This window comes from Phoca vitulina, unplaced genomic scaffold (assembly GCF_004348235.1).
Source record: "Phoca vitulina isolate PV1807 unplaced genomic scaffold, GSC_HSeal_1.0 scaffold55, whole genome shotgun sequence".
Classification (NCBI taxonomy): Eukaryota; Metazoa; Chordata; class Mammalia; order Carnivora; family Phocidae; genus Phoca; species Phoca vitulina.
In genome coordinates, this window is record NW_022589758.1 from 4,808,893 (window position 1) to 4,824,359 (window position 15,467).

Genomic DNA, 15,467 nt, shown 5'->3' on the forward strand with positions numbered 1-15,467 from the left:
TCTTCCTCAGCCCCTCCTGCTTGTGCTGTCTGTTTCTCTCTCTAAAATAAATAAGTAAATAAATCTTAAAAAAAAAAAGGAAATGTGATTGATTTTTGTGTGTTGATCTTGTATTCTACAATCTTGCTAAACTTATTAGTTCTAGGAGGTTTTGGTGGATTCTTGGGATTTTTTTTGTGTGTGTAGATGATCATGTCATCTGCAAATAGTGTCAGTTTTATTCCTTTGTTTACAGTCTGTATGCTTTTTATTTCTTTTTCTTGGCTTATTACTCTTATTAGAACTTCCAGTACTGTGTTCAGTAATAGTGATGAGAGCAGACATTCTTTTCATGTTCCTGATCTTAGAGAAAAAGCATTCCGTCTTTCACTGTTAAATATGTTAGCTCTAGGGTTTTGTGGATGATATTTATAAAGCTTGAAAGAAACTTACCTTCTGTTTATAGTTAGCCAGAGGTTTTTTTTTTTTTATCATAAACTGGTGATCAATTTTGTCATTCTTTTATTGTATCAGTTGATATGATCATATGAGTTTTCTTCTTTACCCTGTTGACATGGTTTTCAAATGTTGAATCAGCCTTGCATATCTAGAATAAATCCAACTGGTCATGTTATACAGTTCTTTCTATATATCACTGGATTTGAAATGCTAATATATTGTTGAGGATTTTTGTACGTGAGTTTGTAAGAGATGTTGGTCTAAACTTTCTGGTTTTTTTTTTTTTTTGTGCTGTCTTTGTCAGGTTTTGATATCATTGTATTAGTAGGCTCATAAAATGAGTTGGGAAGTGTTTCCTCCTCTTCTAATTTCTGGAAGAGATTGTGTAAAATTGGCGTTAATTCTCCTTAAAATGTTTGGTAGAATTCTCTAGTGAACCCATATGAGCCTGAAGTTTTTTTTATTGGGAACTTTAAAATTACAAATTCAATTAATACTTATACAACTATTTAAATTGTTTATTTCATCTTGGTTATGTTTGGTAGTTTGTGGTTTTCCGGGAATTGGCCTATTCCTTCTAAGTTGTGAAACTTAAGGAGTGTTTATGGCCAGGGGATTCTAGGGATCTCTCCCCTGTTTTGTTACTGATATTGATGATTTTCATCTTCTCTTTATGTTTATCAGTCTTGCTAGAAGTTTATCAATTTTACTAATCTTTTAGCAGGACCAGTTTTAACTTCATTGATTTCCCTAATTTAAAAAATTTTTAAATTATTTTATTTTATTTTCCTGTTTGATATTTCACTGATTCCTTCTTGTTTTGGGCTCATTTCTTTTTCTGGTATTGAGGTAAGAATTTAGATTATTTATTTGAGAACTTTCCTCTTTTCTAATGTGTGCATTTAGTGCTATAAATTTCTCTGTTAGTACTGCTTTAGCCGCATCACACATATTTTGATTTAATGTATTTTCATTAAGTTCTATGAAATTAAAATTTCCTTTGAGACTTTCTCTTTGTATGATGGCTACGTTGAAATTCTTGCCAAATAATTCTGCCATCTCTGTGTTAGCATCTTTTGATAGTCTTTTCTCATTCTTGTTGAGGTTTTCCTAGTTCTTAATATGATGACTGATTTTCTGTAGAAACCTGGACATTTTGGATATTATGTCATTAGACTATCTTATTTAATCTTCTCTTTTATCTGGTCTTTTATGACAGTGCTCTGCAAGGTAGGGGGCACAAATGGGGATGGTAGTTCAGTTTCCTCCTTCAGCCTCCATTGATACCTACTGGGGAGGGGCTCCTTGATACCAATGTGAATGGGAGTTTGGCTTCTTATGTGGCCTTCACTGGTACTACCCTGGCAGGGGATTGGACATGCTTCCCACTTCGCCCTTATTGATGTGAATGGAGCCAGTGTTTCATTTCGCTGGAGTAGGGTGGTTGGTTATTGTCTAAATGTTTTCTGTCATGCTAGGCTGCTCCTTGCTTGGTCCTTTAGCTTGAGAGAGCAGGCTTTCATTGGAGCTTAGGCTGCTCCTTGCCTGGTCCTTTAGCTTGAGAGAGCAGGCTTTCATTGGAGCTTAGGCTGATCCTTGCCTGGTCCTTTAGCTTGAGAGAGCAGGCTTTCATTGGAGCTATTTTTAATCTCTGCCCATGGGTGTTTCTGGGTCGCTTGTTGAAGTAGTTTTATTAAGGTTGCTTTAAAATCTTTGTCAGATTCTAACATCTGATTCATCTCTGTGGTGACGTCTCTTTTCTAATTCAAGTTGTGACTTTCATGGTCCTTGGTATGATTGATATATATATTTTTATTGTATCCTGGTCAGTTTGGATATCATGACCTCTGGACTTTATTTATTTATTTTTGTTCAGCAGTCAGTCTCCCTGTTGGGTGGTAGTCTGATGGCTGGCTAGGTATGTTCAGCTTCCTGCTTGGCCCCCCCGCCCCATTGTTCTTACTCTCACTGCCTCCTTGCAGAAGGGTGGGGTGGATGTTTACCTCCTCATTTGGCCCTACTAACAGCTTCCCAGAGAAAAGTGGACCAGTGATTCACATTGCCTTATTGCTTCTGCTCCATCCTGCAGACACCACTGCGGCAGAGGGGCCAGAGTACTGTTGCCTACTTCTGCCTGGAGGGAAATGGAAGATCAGCTCTTGACTGGACTTGCCAATATGACAAGGCAGGGAATGGGAGCTGTGCCTGCTTCTGCCAGGCAGGGGATGGAAGATTAGCTCCCTGCTCAACCCCACCAACAGGGACAGCACCAGGTGGGGAGTTAGGGAATTGGAGCCCTGCTGCCTGCTTCCTTGGTGTGTGTGTGTGTGTGTGTGTGTGTGTGTATGTGTGTGTGTGTATGTATAAGTAAGGAGTGTCTTATCTGCTCAGCCCCGCTGAAACCTCAGTGGGATGGTAGTGCAGTTTTTCCATTGATGTTTGCCTGGAGTAGGGTGAGTGTTGCCCAAAAGATTTTCTCTTGTTAGCTCATCCTTTTCCTGTCTTTTGGCTGTAAGGACAGGCTTTTCTTGGCACTTCTTTATATTTGCCTCCTGTCGGTCCTAGGTTGGAGGCTTCTGCAATACTCTTTTGGGGATGCATAGGAGACAGTGGGGAAACCCAGGGAACTCACTGCCACGGTGGTTCCTCAAGTCCTGAAGTCCCAAGGCAGTTGGCCACTTTCCCACCTTGTCTTCCTATGCTTAGTTGTATGTTATATACAGGGATTTTTAGTTTCAAGAGGAAGGACCTGGGAGAAGTGGGGCTGCTCCATCTTTACCAAAACTAGAAGTCTCCACGTGTGTGTGAAAATTCTGTAAATATCGGTTTATATGATAACATCAGTTTGTTCTTGGAACAAACCATATATCAGGGACTGTGATTGGCCCTGGGGACTATAGATGGTACTGAGATAGCATCCTTAACTTCAGAGACCTCGCCATTTTGTAGAGTTTAAAGACCTGTGAAATAGATTTTAATTTGCCTCATGACACTGAGGTAGAAAACACAATTCTTTATTTTAGAAATGAAACTAAAGGGGCGCCTGGGTGACTCAGTCGTTAAACATCTGCCTTTGGCTCAGGTCATGATCCCAGGGTCTTGGGGTCGAGCCCCACATCAGGCTCCCTGGTTGGTGGGAAGCCTGCTTCTCCCTCTCCTACTCCCCCCTGCTTGTGTTCCCTCTCTCTCTGTCAAATAAATAAATAAAATCTTAAAAAAAAAAAGAAATGAAACTAAATCTAGCTCCATACCATGTGGCTTGTGGCATTGGAGCTCCTTTGCTTCCCATTGACTGATATAAGCCTTCTTTGGTTTATGAAGTGCCAGGCAAATGGGGAAGAGGCCTAATCCTTAAGTGCCTTGTTGTTCTCATGGTTACCATTGCTTGTTACTCTGGTTACCATTAAACCTTTTGCCAGGCACTACCCTCCAGTGGGCATTGTTTCCCTGGCCCCAGCTCTCCAGACTATGGTGCTTAGTGATCAGACTGGAGGAATCTAGCCAAGTAACACCACTGTCCAAAGTCCTGGACACCCCTCTGCCTCATGCAGAAGCCCCAGATCTGTGATCCTCCCAGTCCTGGAGGATCCTCTGCTCCTGGAAGAACATCAGCTCTCTTTGACATTAGCCTATTGGATGGGAAGTTCAGCTCCACTGCCTTTGTAAGTCTGGGCTTTATAATAATGACTGTTAGTTCTCCCTAGGGACAGGAGAAGGCACCCCCTCCCCTCACCCCCAGGGACAAACCCCATGTTCTCTGAGTTCCTCTGGAAACATATTTGGGAATGCCTAGAGCATTTTGAACTTTCTCCCTGATGATAGTAATAATAGTAGTAACATTTAGTTCATGTGCTGTTCTGAGCATTTTACTTGTATCCCCTTATTCAGTCCTAATAGCAATCTCAGGAATAAGTGACGTTAGACACAATTTTCAGAAAAGGAAATTGAGGCACCGAGAAGTTAAGTAACTTGTCAAAGGTCACTTACCTAGTAAATGGTAGAGCCATGATTTAAATTCAGGCAGTTTGGCTCTAGATCTGAAGTTCTTACCCTTCTTCTGGATGTGTGACAGCCTTTGAGTTTCACTTTGCTTTATTATTATTTGTTTGAAATCAAGATTGTGTCTGAAGGAAGTGCTTCTGGGTTTCTAAAAGGTATCATCAATTAAGTAATTTTATGTAATTAAAGACTTTCTAATTAGAAACACTTTGTTTCCTTTCTTATGAAACCACATAGATCTGGCAATGAGAGTACGAAAAATAACCAGTACATATCTTGTATTTTAAATTGTTTGGGGTATAGTCCTCTAATAATCAGGTTTTTAAATTTGTTTCAGAAAGTAAGAAATAATTTTGTTAGAAATTTCTGCATTTTCTTTGGTTGTTTAGAGTTCAAGAGAAAATTTAGCCAGATTATATTGTATTATATACATCTATTATTTGTCACATCTATTTATACATTTATGATATTTTCTATTGCTTTAGGTGCCTCTTTGTTCAAATACAGCTAGTAGAATAACTAGAAGGATGTGATTCACAAGTCATTATATTAATATTATCCATGCCATTAGATTTAAATTCTACTTTTGGGGCTTATTGTACTTAGAATGTAATCAAGTTTTTCTGTTCAGGAGCGATTCATGCTGCCCTTTACCTTGCTTTTTCAGTGAAAATTTAAATTTTCTCATTTAAAATGTGGAGTCAAGTTTCGTTTACATATTCTGTGTACTAGGTAGTATAACAGTTTGTTCTATTCTTTATAAACACAGTGTTGAATATAAAATTTGTCGTGTTTTGTTAGAGAATGATGTATAATTTCTCTTAAAATAATTCATTGATTTGCATTTTTCATGTCATTGGTGTTTAAATTTCCACAGGCATTTACCCACTCTGTGACTTATCTGAAGCAGATCTTTCAAATTCATATTGATTTATTATCAATGCCATTTAAATACATTCTTTGTTGATGTATAAAGGGATCTTTGTTAGTTCTAGCTCAAGAGAAACCACAGGAGCGAGTTTTAGAACTTAAAGTTAATTCATTAAGCAGACATTTATTAAAGCACCTGTAGTGAGTTCTGCTGGATGTTTGGGATAAAGAACAAAAAGGGCATGGTTCATGATTGTGGAGAGCCCACATTCTAGAAGAAAAAGGCTCATGACAGCATAGTGGTTAGAATGTGGTCTCTGCCCTTGAGTAGTTCATAGGCTGTCGGTGCATGAGAATGTTAAGAAACAAATAGGTCACTAATTTCAAAACTCAGGTGGTTGGTCTTTTTAACAAGATACTATTTCAGTCTTTATTTTCTGTGATGTTTTTAGTTAAAATTTAAATATCTCTATTCTCTGTGTGTCCATGGCTTTATTTCTTCTTGGTCCCTGTAAGATCCTTAAGAGGTACTTAGAGCAGCTCAAGTGCCTAACTCATTTAGCCTACCTTTTTGGAGTGTCTTTCTGCTAGGTCTTAGGGGCATAGAGTTATGTGAAGTGCTTAGGCTTATGGATCTTACAGTCTTGAGGTGGGAAGTGAGGCTGAATGGCAAACCCCAGATTCCCATGCAGGTATGCTAAGATCCTGGTTGGAGGTGTGTATAGAGTGCTAGGGACCACAAAAAAGGAACATAGAAAATAAGCTGGGGGATCTTGGAGTGCTTCCCAAAGGAGGGTTTTAAAGGAAAAAGAAGAAATAACTTGAAGTAGCAGGGTTGGCTTCTTGTGATTTAAGTTCCAGCTAAAAACAAGTCACCTCCATGGGTACTCCCTCACCCAAATAAATACTCTATTTGAATTGCCCTGTTTTGTTTAGCACAGTACCTGTCACCGGGTAGGAGCTTGAAAACTGTTTGTTGTTTGAATAAATGAATGAATGAAGAAAGGATGAATGCTGGAGGCGGAGTGTAAGCAAGTATATGTGAAGATTCACTTGAGAAACTACAAATAATTAGGTGTGACAGGAGCAGGGTTTTTGTTGTTGTTTTGGGTTTTTTTTTTTTTTTTTTTGAAGTTAGGAGATGAAGCATGGAATTAAAACCTTATATTGAAAGCCTTGGAAAGCTGCCAGGCTGCATGGTATGTAATACATCTTTCTTTTCCTCAATCCTGTAATTGAAAGTAGAGTATGTTTGAAATATCTATTATGTGCAAACTGATGACCTCACTGAGGTCTTTGGAGAATATTCCTACAAGAGGATTTCAACTAGAATGCCTCAGTGGTATTCTTGACATCAAATAACCAGCCACACAAGAATTTTGTTCAGGTTATACAGTGTTTCTTGGCTGATTCTCTCAAAACAGTGAACTGCTTGCTTGAGACTTCTATTCCACAATTGTTTCAAAGGCATGGCCACTTCTGGGATTTTTGTCCTCTCCTTCTCTTTTGCTTTAGCTCTCAAGGTGGTGTGTTTGAGGTCATTCAGCTTCCTTTATGATGGTGGTAAACAGTTCCATGCCTGTACAACAAGATGGTACAGTTCATTTCTGTGGACATTTTTGTTACATAGCTATCATATGTAAGATAAAGTGCTGGGTACTTGGATATAAAGGCTAACCAGACTTGCTCTTTCAAGAATATTTAGGCTGTTGTTTTATGTTTGATACTCATCTCTTTCTGTGGTAAGAGAAAGTGAATCTGACATTCTCTAGTTTTCTCCACAATGCATAAAAGATAAAATAAGTTTTAACTAAACTAGATACTTTGAAAATAAGTTTTTAAGAAAAGAAAAACTGTTGCTACCTATGTTGAATGTAATTTTCAGTTTTCTACATGGATATGGTTACGGCAAAAAGTGGTGACTTGGAACTTGTTTCAGATTTTAGTTGTACCATTTTTGTTTGCATATGTGTGAGCGTATCTATCAGAATGTATGATCATGACTTCCCTAGAGGTAATCCAGTTCAGTTGTTTGAACAGAGAGCTTCTGAGTTTGTTTCACTCTCCCTATCAGTCTTTCACATTTTGGCAACATTGTAGTAAGCTGGAGGACCTTATGCCTTGGTAGCCTAACCGTGTTATATGGAACATAATTTCTGTTGCTTTTGAACTTTGGAGTTTCCTTAAGCATGTTTCTGTCCTAAATCCCAGGCATATTTCTCATGAGTTGGAAGAAAACATGGCGTTTTGACTTTCTTCACCAGTTTTCAGTACTCTGATTGTTCTTCTTTTATAGGTAAATTTAAAAGTAGGGCCAGGGGCGCCTGGGAGGCTCAGTCGGTTAAGTGGCTGCTTTCGGCTCAGGTCATGATCCCGGGGTCCTGGGATCGAGCCCCACGTCGGACTCTCTGCTCAGCGGGGAGTCTGCTTCTCCCTCTCCCACTCCCCCTGCTTGTGCTCTTGCTCTGTCAAATAAATAAATAAAATCTTCAAAAAAAGTGAAAGTAGGGCCAAAAATCAAGAATTACAGATTTTACATTTTATATATGCATGTACGATTTATCAGCTTATTGATGAATAAAAGCAAAATGGAATCAGACATTCTTAAGCAGTGGTTTTATAATCACTTTAGTAGTAATGTTTCTAACTTGAGCAGAAGGTGTGAGTATATACTCATGGATCTGGTTGTTGTTAGCACTCCCAGAGAGCAGTGAGCAACTTGCCTCTATATTAGCTCTGCTATTGTTAGCATTCTATACATTGTTTACCCACCAATGTCTGCAAAACTTAAGTATGCTGACTTCATTGGTATCTACACAATTTCCTGGAAAAAATTGGCCCTGAGAAAGCTAGGCACAGTCATTCCTTCCTTCAGTAAAGAAATCTGTAGCAAGCAGTCTATCACTAGTAAAACAGGACAGTAGATTTTGTCTTCATTTGGACCATATTTTTTTATGTTGATCATCAGTGCATTTTAGTTATAAACGTTTTTTTTCTTTTCCCCTGTCATTGTACCTGAATCTTTATATATTTAACAGGGGCAATATTTATGGAATACCTGGTGATGTATCTTGGGTCAGTAAACTGGTTTTTTTCTTCTTTTTCTTCTATCTTGGTTCCAGGTAAGAGAGTAGGGTGAATGCCTCTTTGTAGGGGAAATTACTGTGAGACTTAAAAGAGAGATGAAAGGTGCCAAAGGGGTGTGAGCTGAACAGGCTGAGTTAGGGCAGGCAAGTCTTGACAGTCTCTCCCCCTGCCCCCCATTACCTCAGAGAACTGAAATTCTGGATTTAGGGAGACCATAGGTTGAGGGTAAATAAAGCTGAAAGTGAAGGAAGCTTATGCCCCATTCCCCTTTTGGAACTGAGGGAACTGCCTTGCAAAGTTGCCTCATCACAGTGGAAGCAGCAACAGCAGAGTAAAATGTGGCATGCTGTGGTTAGGTGGAGAGATTCCTGGGTCTCTCTTCAGCTTGTGACTGGCTTCTAAGGAATCAAAAGTTACTGCACACTCTAGGTGGCTGGGTTGAGAGCCAGTGAACCTATCAGTGGGGATGCTATGTTGAGGGGCAAGCTGATAACACTATGGTTGATAGCCAGGTCGTGGGTATAAATGAGATTGAGGAGTTGGATGTCTTCACCAATTAAAGATGAGAAGGGGCCAGACACCTGGGCTATAAGCCAAGAGCACGTAGCTGAGTCCACAGTCCCCATGGGGTCCAACAGCAACATTGGGCCAGTGCTCTGGGGTCCAGGCCTGTAAGGAACCTTGTCTTGGAGACCAGAGTCCCAGGGGACAGTACAAGGGCCTGTATTTATCTGAAAGCCCTTCCCTTACCACAATGAAGTTCTGTAACCCCAACCCACATCCATACATCCATCTACCATCTTGGTAGAAACAGGGAGAAAATCTTAGGGGGAAGCTGAGCATTTTCTTGAAAGAGACTATAAACCAGAAAAGACTGAGTTACTATAGAATGCAAATTAAATCAAGGTCAGAGCTTGGAAAGAAAGGTTAAAAGTTATAGAAAATTAAAAAGCTACATTTTCTTGGCACATCTTAGATTTAGTCTTTGAGGATGTATTTACAATGTTAAATGTAAATTTTGTACTCTTCGTTCACTATGGAACACAGCTTAAGTCAATGATTATCTGATTGAGGATATAGATTGCCTGCATTTGGCATGCCTAATTAATACTATCTTCTCAATTGACCCCTAGAGGTGAAGTTTTCATTTTCTCATTGTCTGCTTATTGTTGTAAAATAAGGGCAAAATGAAATACAACTCTAACACAATTGCACAATAACTAGAGTAGGACATGATGGTTAATATTACTAAACTGAAATGCTGTCTGACAGGCATCATTGCCATGTACTCTTTGAATTTCCTTTCATTTGTGGATATAATCACAGTCTGAGTGTGGTTGTAGACAAAGTGATTTAAGAGCATCTGTATATAATGTCTGAACGCGTTATATAAAAATCAGGTATATCTCAAATTTTGTGTGATCTATAAATACAGAGCTAAATTGTTTTGGAAGTCTCTCTCTATTGAAAAGAATTGTTATTTGCTCTGCCATAGAAGTTAGTGAAAATTGTTCTTTGGGTGCCTGATTTTCCATCTTAACTGCATTTATTTTTTGAACTTTTTATTAATTATATTAACAGTGTAGCAAGTTTATATTGGTCTATAACTATGAGGTGAATTATTTTTAAATCATTTTATTTTTTATTATTTTTTGTAGTATTTTTTAATTTTTAAATTAACATATAATGTATTATTTGTTTCAGTGGTACAGGTCTGTGATTCATCAGTCTTACACAACACCCAGCACTCACCACAACACATACCCTCCCCAGTGTCCATCACCCAGCCACCCCATCCCCCCACCCCCTCCCCCTCCAGCAACCCTCAATTTGTTTCCTGAGATTAAGAGTCTCTCTTATGGTTTGTCTCCCTCTCTGTTTTCATCTTGTTTCATTTTTTCCTCTCTTCCCCAATGATCCTCTGCCTTGTTTCTTAAATTCTGCATATCAGTGAGATCATATGTTAATTGTCTTTCTCTGATTGACTTATTTTGCTTAGCGTAATACCCTCTAGTTCCATCCATGTCATTGCAAATGGCAAGATTTCATTTTTTTTTTTGATGGCTGCTTAAATCATTTTAAATCAACTTTTTTGAGGTATAATTTGCATATAAGCATATCCCTTATATACAATAAGATGTACCTATTTTAAGTGTACAGTTCTGTGTGAACTAGTTTCTTTAATTCATCACGGTTACATCCTTTGATGTAACCAGCCAATGTCCAGGTTGATATTGATCCACCAACAGGCATTCTGGGCCTATTAGAAGTACTTACAGGGGCTTTCCGGGTATGTGGGTTAGCTTGTATTTATCAACTAAATATTCCTAGACTTTTATGGTTTTTATTATATTTGTGGCCCCAAGTCTCACAGTATTACTGGATATATTTATTTTTAATGTTCAAATAAAAATAGTTGAAGACTTTAGTGTAGGAATTCCAGTGGCCTCCTTAAGAATGTGGCTTATAGGGGCACCTGGGTGGCTCAGTTGGTTAAGCATCTGCCTTCGGCTCAGGTCATGATCTCAGGGTCCTGGGATCAAGCCCTGCATCTGGCTCCCTGCTCAGTGGGGAGTCTGCTTCTCTCTCTGCCCCTCCTCCCCGCTCTGGCACTTTCTCTTTCTCTCTCTCTCCACAAATAAACAAGTAAAACCTTAAAAAAAAAAACAACAACAACAACCCAATGTGGCTTATATTTACAAGAGAGCCTCTCCCTTTGATTTTTTCTTCCCACAAAACTCATGGTCTTTTATCCCACCTGTAGAGGCTCTTCCCTTCTTTCTGTTCCACATGGGCCCAAGCTTTACCCCTTTTCTTTGACTTCCCCCAAACACCATTAATACAAAATTACTGGATGTTTGTAGCACGTTTGCACTAAGGATTTGGCAACCATGATACTAAACAACATCATAAGCATCGTGTTAGCCAGTTCTCAGATCTGTGACTATTTCCATCATTGGGAATGTTTCGTATCACACAAATATTAGATATTAGTAGTTATGTGACATCTCTGTTTTCATATTATGTTTTTCTAGGCTAGAGGAAATATCTCACTAGCTTTGTCTCAGAATGGAGTAGAGGTGATGGTGAAGGATAACAATCTTTATTTTGTTGTTTCAGGTGGAGAAATAAGTCAATAAATACTAATTTTTTAATTTAGTAAGCCTTCTTATATAACTTGGTAAATATTGGCAACCTTGTAACTGCAGCCATTTTATAGTAATGCTAAAAAAGAAATTTTTAACAGAAAGAAAGCAGTATCAGTTTTGCAGTACGTTTTTATGATCTGTAGGAGGCCAGAGTAGCCAAATAGCAAAACAGGTTTTTATTTATTATTTATTTATTTTTTAAAAAAGATTCTATTTATTTGAGAGAGACAGTAAAAGAGAGCATTAGCAGGGGGAGGAGCAGAGGGAGAGGGAGAAGCATACTCCCCGCTGAGCAGGGAGCCCAAGGACGCTGGGCTCAATCTCAGGACCTTGGGCTCAATCTCAGGACCTTGGGATCATGACTTGAGCTGAAGGCAGCTGTTTAACCGACCGAGCCACCCAGGCACCCTGCAAAACAGGCTTTTAATCAAGACACTATAATTCCTTCAGAATTTTTTTTTTTTAAAGATTTTATTTATTTATTTGACAGAGAGAGACATAGCGAGAGAGGGAACACAAGCAGGGGAAGTAGGAGAGGGAGAAGCAGGCTTCCCCGCGGAGCAGGGAGCCCGATGTGGGGCTCGATCCCAGGACCCTGGGATCACGACCTGAGCCGAAGGCAGACGTGTAACGACTGAGCCACCCAGGCGCCCCCTTCAGAATTTTAAGAGCTTATTCAAATACTTGCCTACTGAAGGGCTTCTGGAGAGGGCCAGATGAAATTTTGAAGGGTCTTATGTTTCATTATCTTCCCATTTTTTGAAACGTTTTAAAGAAAGAAGGAGACAGGTCTATCTTAATATGTCTCCTAGGGATATACTGTTCTTTAAAAAACTTAAATGTGTATATGTATATTCTTTGTTCTCATGTTTTATTGGCTTTAAAAAAATTCCTTATATCCCAAAGAAGGTCTTTTTTTTTTTTTTTTAATTATCGTAGGAAAAAGTGTTTCTCCGTTAGGCTATAGTGGAATTAGTAAATTTCATCCAAGAAGAAACATGATCTGGGCCAGCAGGATGTAAATTTTGAACTGGTGATGCTGTACAGTGAGACTTTTGCACTGGATCTGCCTCTCTCTTGCATAGTTCACTTTTGAACCAGTCATACATTATTTTTCACCCACATGCTTGGAGTCCAGTGGTGGAGTCAGACCTTTATCCAAGTGGTCATAAAATATGTGAAGGTGTCACTTTAATAATTATGAAGAGATGTTTGCTAAGAAAACATATGGGGCTTCAGACTTAGTCACAGGGCAGTGGGAATGCCCCCCTGAGGAAGTGATGATTTGTGCCAAGGTCTGAGAGAGGGGTAATTTAGGGTTGAGTGGGGCAGGGGAGGGCAAAACTTTTAGGAGCAAAAGGAACTATAGCAGGGGAGGTCTTGGTGATGATGGCTGGGGCTCACCAAGCAAGGGAGACCTAGGGAGAGGAGGCTGGAGAGCATTCATGGAGTAGTCCCTGGATGGGCCTTGCTGGCCACATGGAGGGGCTTTGACATAGTCTTTAGGGCAAGGGAGTTTTGCAGTTTTATGGGGACTGGTGGAGTGAAAGCAGATTTCCATTTTCAAATAGCCACCAGGCTCTCCCAGTGGCAGACATTATTAGAAGGGTTTGGAGGGTAGGTAGTACTCCAAGTGGGAATGTGAGGGGCTGGAATTAGGATGGGAGTCAGGTAGAGAAGAACTATGGACCGATTTGAAAAAGATTTAGGAGGCAAAATTCAACAGCACTTGGATGGGTTTGGGGGTGCAGACAAGGGAGATATCAAAAGTGATCCTAAATATCTAGCTAGATATTTATCTGTTTACTGAGATACAGGGACAGGAGACAGGACCAGGTTCAGAGAGGGAAAAGAGGGAATGGTTGGTTAGGCATTCTATCTAGATATTTTATACTTCATTTACTGTCATCTTACATCTCAGTAAAGATTTCTGGAGGGCATATCCAGCCCAGAGGAGGGTAGAAGGGATATGATGTTTTAATGGAAATAAATGAGAAACTAGGTTTTGTTACATAGAAATTTTATTACTGACTTGGCTTGAAGGCAGTTGTTTTCTATGTGAGTCTTAAGATTCCACTTCCCACATCTTCCTTTTTTGGCTGCATGCTTGCTCTCTCATGTTCTTGATAATCTATTAATATTTTCATGAGACTATCTTCTTTTTAGAAGCTGAGCATGAAGTAAATTGATTATGAGTTTTCCTTGTAATGGTTTTTTTTTTTTAAGATTTTATTTATTTGACAGAGAGACAGCAAGAGAGGGAACACAAGCAGGGGGAGTGGGAGAGGGAGAAGCATGCTTCCGTCTGAGCAGGGAGCCTGATGCGGGGCTCTATCCCAGGGCCCTGGGATCATGACCTGAGCCTAAGGCAGCCGCTTGACTGACTGAGCCACCCAGGTGCCCCCCTTGTAATGCTTTTTAAAATGTAAGAGTTTTTGTGTAATAGTCTTAGCATACAAATAATGGACAGTTTAGAATTTACACCAGTATTTCCTGTAACACTATCCCATAACATGAACCTTTGTTGCAGTTTTGCTAGTTATTGGTGTAGACTTTGTGTGACTGCCAAATTCTTTTGGGCCAGTTGAAAAGCATCACTGAATTTTTAACAAAAAAGTAAATAATATATATCTTTTGGTATATTTCACTATAGGATGTTTAAATGGGGCCATATTACAAAAGTTATAAAAGTAATCATTTTATGAAAATGAGATGAGTGTAGACATTTTAGTGCCATGATTAATGGCTTTAATAATTTTTGAAGAATAAGTCTTTAATCATCTCATTTTCACCTAAAATTTCTTTTCACAGTATATTATCCTTTTCAAAAGCTTTATTTGATCTCAAAAAGTGGTCACTCTCTCTTTAAAGGGGGATTGTTTATAGTGGAACACCACAAAACAGTTAAAATGAATGAACTAGAGCAGAGTTTTTCGATGCCAGCACTTTTGACATTTGGGGATGGGTAATTTTTTGTCATGGGGGCTGTCCTGTGCAATGTAGAATGTTCAGCAGTCCTGGGCTCTACCTAGTAGTTGCCAGTAGCCTCCACTCCACCCCATTGCGACAACCAAAAGGATCTCTAGACATTGCCAGATGTCCCTGGGGTGGGGGGAGGTGCACAGTGTCCCCAGTTGAGTGCCACTGAACTAGATTTTGTTTAAATCTCAGAAACACAATGTTGTGCTTAAAAACAAAAAGCTATTGCAAAAGATGCTCACAGTAACATGCCACTTACATGATTTTCAGTGTTCAAAACAGTAGTAAAATTGCTTATGGGTAAATCCATTTGTAATAATAAATATGTGCATGGAGTGGTACATAACAGTTTCAGGATAGAAGTTACCTCTGGGGAGAGAAGGAATGGGAATGAATGAAGGTATATTTATGACATTTTAATTTCAGCAAGAGAATGATCAGAAGCAAATCGACATATTATCGACTTAAATCTGACATTTTTTTCTGTATATTTACATGATCAATCTGTTTTGAACTCCTGCAGCATATCATATAACATTTGTTGTACTTTTAAACTATTGTCATAAATTTTAATTTACTGACATGCATTATTACCTACCACCAGATGTCATATAAAATATCCTCATATAAAGCAGGGGCCCAATGGACCGTTCTTAGATGACTGATGGAAATGCTCTCCTTCTTTGCTATAGATTCTTTTCCTTCCTGATATGGTCTGAAATACTTCACTTTGGTAGTTAATCTAACTTTTAATATTAGCAAACTATGGTAGTTTGTAGGTAATAAATAATACAAGTAACGAGATTTCTTGGAAAGCAATCTAGTTTTCATCATTTTGTATCCTGGTTAATAACTTGTATTTCTGTGGTACTTGGCAAACACATGTTAGTTCCATTGTATCTACCTGCCATGGAATGTATCCTGTGCATGAATTTACTCCAATTT

At 39.0% G+C, this 15,467-nt stretch overlaps 1 protein-coding gene across 1 annotated transcript in view; it reads left to right on the top strand.

Annotated features, from left to right (window-relative positions):
• Window positions 1–15,467, top strand: part of CDKL5 (cyclin dependent kinase like 5) — a 209,672-nt gene that overhangs the window by 114,731 nt on the left and 79,474 nt on the right. The gene's annotated exons all lie outside the window — the stretch shown is intronic.